Here is a 5,310-nt window from a genome sequence, read left to right as displayed (position 1 = left end):
CTCCATAGCTCCATACCTCCAGAGCTCCATAGCTCCAGCCTGGGTGGCTGGTGGCTCCATAGCTCCATACTTCCATAGCTCCAGTCAGAGAGTTGGCGAAAATTGCACTAAGTGCGAAAGCCCATTCATTTACAACGGCGTGTCCGCCAGGCGGCGACATTTCCCCGTTACCGGTGGCTGCGTGGCGGGTGAGTGACAGAGCTTATCCGAGCGGCTGGAACTCTGCGCCGGCGTGGTCGAGCGTGAGGCCCCGGCCCTTTGGCTGCCTGGTACCTAAAACACTTCCATTGATCCAGCCACGGAGGGTGCTGGCTGGTGGCTCCATAGCTCCATAGCTCCATAGCACCAGAGCTCCATAGCTCCATAGCACCAGAGCTCCATAGCTCCATAGCACCAGAGCTCCATAGCTCCATAGCACCAGAGCTCCATAGCTCCATAGCACCAGAGCTCCATAGCTCCATAGCACCAGAGCTCCATAGCTCCATAGCACCAGAGCTCCATAGCTCCATAGCTCCAGGGCTCCATAGCTCCAGGGCTCCATAGCTCCATAGCTCCAGGGCTCCATAGCTCCAGGGCTCCAGGGCTCCATAGCTCCATAGCTCCAGGGCTCCATAGCTCCATACCTCCAGAGCTCCATAGCTCCAGCCTGGGTGGCTGGTGGCTCCATAGCTCCATACTTCCATAGCTCCAGTCAGAGAGTTGGCGAAAATTGCACTAAGTGCGAAAGCCCATTCATTTACAACGGCGTGTCCGCCAGGCGGCGACATTTCCCCGTTACCGGTGGCTGCGTGGCGGGTGAGTGACAGAGCTTATCCGAGCGGCTGGAACTCTGCGCCGGCGTGGTCGAGCGTGAGGCCCCGGCCCTTTGGCTGCCTGGTACCTAAAACACTTCCATTGATCCAGCCACGGAGGGTGCTGGCTGGTGGCTCCATAGCTCCATAGCTCCATAGCACCAGAGCTCCATAGCTCCATAGCACCAGAGCTCCATAGCTCCATAGCACCAGAGCTCCATAGCTCCATAGCACCAGAGCTCCATAGCTCCATAGCACCAGAGCTACATAGCTCCATAGCACCAGAGCTCCATAGCTCCATAGCACCAGAGCTCCATAGCTCCATAGCTCCAGGGCTCCATAGCTCCAGGGCTCCATAGCTCCATAGCTCCAGGGCTCCATAGCTCCAGGGCTCCAGGGCTCCATAGCTCCATAGCTCCAGGGCTCCATAGCTCCATACCTCCAGAGCTCCATAGCTCCAGCCTGGGTGGCTGGTGGCTCCATAGCTCCATACTTCCATAGCTCCAGTCAGAGAGTTGGCGAAAATTGCACTAAGTGCGAAAGCCCATTCATTTACAACGGCGTGTCCGCCAGGCGGCGACATTTCCCCGTTACCGGTGGCTGCGTGGCGGGTGAGTGACAGAGCTTATCCGAGCGGCTGGAACTCTGCGCCGGCGTGGTCGAGCGTGAGGCCCCGGCCCTTTGGCTGCCTGGTACCTAAAACACTTCCATTGATCCAGCCACGGAGGGTGCTGGCTGGTGGCTCCATAGCTCCATAGCTCCATAGCACCAGAGCTCCATAGCTCCATAGCACCAGAGCTCCATAGCTCCATAGCACCAGAGCTCCATAGCTCCATAGCACCAGAGCTCCATAGCTCCATAGCACCAGAGCTACATAGCTCCATAGCACCAGAGCTCCATAGCTCCATAGCACCAGAGCTCCATAGCTCCATAGCACCAGAGCTCCATAGCTCCATAGCACCAGAGCTCCATAGCTCCATAGCACCAGAGCTCCATAGCTCCATAGCACCAGAGCTCCATAGCTCCATAGCACCAGAGCTCCATAGCTCCATAGCACCAGAGCTCCATAGCTCCATAGCACCAGAGCTCCATAGCTCCATAGCACCAGAGCTCCATAGCTCCATAGCACCAGAGCTCCATAGCTCCATAGCACCAGAGCTCCATAGCTCCATAGCTCCAGCCTGGGTGGCTGGTGGCTCCATAGCTCCATACTTCCATAGCTCCAGTCAGAGAGTTGGCTAAAATTGCACTAAGTGCGAAAGCCCATTCATTTACAACGGCGTGTCCACAAGGCGGCGACATTTCCCCGTTACCGGTGGCTGCGCGGCGGGTGAGTGACAGAGCTTATCCGAGCGGCTGGAACTCTGCGCCGGCGTGGTCGAGCGTGAGGCCTCGGCCCTTTGGCTGCCTGGTACCTAAAACACTTCCATTGATCCAGCCACGGAGGGTGCTGGCTGGTGGCTCCATAGCTCCATACCTCCAGAGCTCCAGAGCTCCATAGCACCAGAGCTCCATAGCTCCATAGCACCAGAGCTCCATAGCACCAGAGCTCCATAGCTCCATAGCACCAGAGCTCCATAGCTCCATAGCACCAGAGCTCCATAGCTCCATAGCACCAGAGCTCCATAGCTCCATAGCTCCATAGCACCAGAGCTCCATAGCTCCATAGCACCAGAGCTCCATAGCTCCATAGCACCAGAGCTCCATAGCTCCATAGCACCAGAGCTCCATAGCTCCATAGCACCAGAGCTCCATAGCTCCATAGCACCAGAGCTCCATAGCTCCATAGCACCAGAGCTCCATAGCTCCATAGCACCAGAGCTCCATAGCTCCATAGCACCAGAGCTCCATAGCTCCATAGCTCCAGGGCTCCATAGCTCCATAGCTCCAGGGCTCCATAGCTCCAGGGCTCCAGGGCTCCATAGCTCCAGGGCTCCATAGCTCCAGGGCTCCAGGGCTCCATAGCTCCATACCTCCAGAGCTCCATACCTCCAGAGCTCCAGAGCTCCATAGCACCAGAGCTCCATGGCTTCAGAGCTCCATAGCACCATAGCTCCATACCTCCAGAGCTCCAGGGCTCCATAGCTCCATAGCTCCATAGCTCCATAGCTCCATACCTCCAGAGCTCCATAGCACCAGAGCTCCATGGCTCCATAGCTCCAGCCTGGGTGGCTGGTGGCTCCATAGCTCCATACTTCCATAGCTCCAGTCAGAGAGTTGGCGAAAATTGCACTAAGTGCGAAAGCCCATTCATTTACAACGGCGTGTCCGCCAGGCGGCGACATTTCCCCGTTACCGGTGGCTGCGCGGCGGGTGAGTGACAGAGCTTATCCGAGCGGCTGGAACTCTGCGCCGGCGTGGTCGAGCGGCTGGCCTCGGTAGTTGAGGTACCAGGGGTGGGGCGGGGAGCTCCAGGCGGGTCTTGTGAGAGAGTGAAGCCGAGCGGCTGGAACTCTCGGCCGGCCTGGTCGAGCGGCTGGCCTCGGTAGTTGAGGTACCAGGGGCGGGCTGGGGAGCTCCAGGCGGGGCTTGTGAGAGAGTGAAGCCGAGCGGCTGGAACTCTGGGCCGGCCTGGTCGAGCGGCTGGCCTCGGTAGTTGAGGTACCAGGGGCGGGCTGGGGAGCTCCAGGCGGGGCTTGTGAGAGAGTGTAGCCGAGCGGCTGGAACTCTGGGCCGGCGTGGTTGAGCAGCATGCCCGCGGAGGTGGCTCTTCCATAGGCAGGGAGGGTGCTGGAGCTCCACACTTCCATAGGCAGGGAGGGTGCTGGAGCTCCACACTTCCATAGGCAGGGAGGGTGCTGGAGCTCCACACTTCCATAGGCAGGGAGGGTGCTGGAGCTCCACACTTCCATAGGCAGGGAGGGTGCTGGAGCTCCACACTTCCATAGGCAGGGAGGGTGCTGGAGCTCCACACTTCCATAGGCAGGGAGGGTGCTGGAGCTCCACACTTCCATAGGCAGGGAGGGTGCTGGAGCTCCACACTTCCATAGGCAGGGAGGGTGCTGGAGCTCCACACTTCCATAGGCAGGGAGGGTGCTGGAGCTCCACACTTCCATAGGCAGGGAGGGTGCTGGCACATCCACACTTCCAGCCACGGAGCATGCTGGCACTTCCACCTTGCTTGCTAAGTCGGCGTGATCTTGCCCAAAAAGTCCCTCCTCACCTCCAGCTGGAAGTGGAAAAAAATCCTCCACCTGCTTGGCCGAGGTTCTGGAAGCCAGCAGCTCGCAGAATGTTGCCAAAGTTTCACTGGAAGGAAAAGAAAAGAGAAGACCGAGTGCGCATTTCACCTACCGCCGAATGTCCACAAGAGGGAAGTGTCACTCCGTCGCAGAATCTGCGCCGACGCACTCGGCACCCTTCGAATTTATGGTGCCGGTGCGGGTGTTCTGGGTGCAAAAAGGCCGCCCAAGTGGTAGAAAAAAATCAGACTTCGTCTCTTAGGTCGAAATTAATGCCAAGTTTTGAAATGCGCTGGCAGGGGTGGACCAGGGCCCGTTAGAAGTGCTTAGCCGAGGTCCTGGAAGCCTAACCCGGCGTGATCTTGTGCAAAAAGCCGCTGCTGAGCTCCAGCTGGAAGTGTAAAAAGAACCGGGCTGGATCAAAAAAAGAACCGGGCGGCCCTTTAAAATTGCTTAGCCGAGGTCCTGGAACCCTAACCCGGCGTGATCTTGTGCAAAAAGCCGCTGCTGAGCTCCAGCTGGAAGTGTAAAAAGAACCGGGCTGGTTCAAAAAAAGAACCGGGCGACCCGTTAGAAGTGCTTAGCCGAGGTCCTGGAAGCCTAACCCGGCGTGATCTTGTGCAAAAAGCCGCTGCTGAGCTCCAGCTGGAAGTGGAAAAAGAACCGGGCTGGATCAAAAAAGAACCGGGCGACCCGTTAAAATTGCTTAGCCGAGGTCCTGGAAGCCTAACACGGCGTGATCTTGTGCAAAAAGCCGCTCCCGAGCTCCAGCTGGAAGTGTAAAAAGAACCAGGCTGGATAAAAAAAAGAACCGGGCTGGATAAAAAAAAAGAACCGGGCGGCCCGTTAAAATTGCTTAGCCGAGGTCCTGGAAGCCTAACCCGGCGTGATCTTGTGCAAAAAGCCGCTCCCGAGCTCCAGCTGGAAGTGTAAAAAGAACCGGGCTGGATAAAAAAAGAACCGGGCTGGATCAAAAAAGAACCGGGCGACCCGTTAAAATTGCTTAGCCGAGGTCCTGGAAGCCTAACACGGCGTGTTCTTGTGCAAAAAGCCGCTCCCAAGCTCCAGCTGGAAGTGTAAAAAGAACCGGGCTGGATAAAAAAAAGAACCGGGCTGGATCAAAAAAGAACCGGGCGACCCGTTAAAATTGCTTAGCCGAGGTCCTGGAAGCCTAACACGGCGTGATCTTGTGCAAAAAGCCGCTCCCGAGCTCCAGCTGGAAGTGTAAAAAGAACCGGGCTGGATAAAAAAAGAACCGGGCTGGATAAAAAAAAGAACCGGGCGACCCGTTAAAATTGCTTAGCCGAGGTCCTGGAAGCCTAACACGGCGTGTTCTT

Source organism: Syngnathus leptorhynchus, unplaced genomic scaffold (genome assembly GCF_054491065.1).
Source record: "Syngnathus leptorhynchus isolate UIUO unplaced genomic scaffold, UIUO_Slep HiC_scaffold_107, whole genome shotgun sequence".
NCBI lineage: Eukaryota > Metazoa > Chordata > Actinopteri > Syngnathiformes > Syngnathidae > Syngnathus > Syngnathus leptorhynchus.
This window is presented reverse-complemented; position numbering follows the sequence as displayed.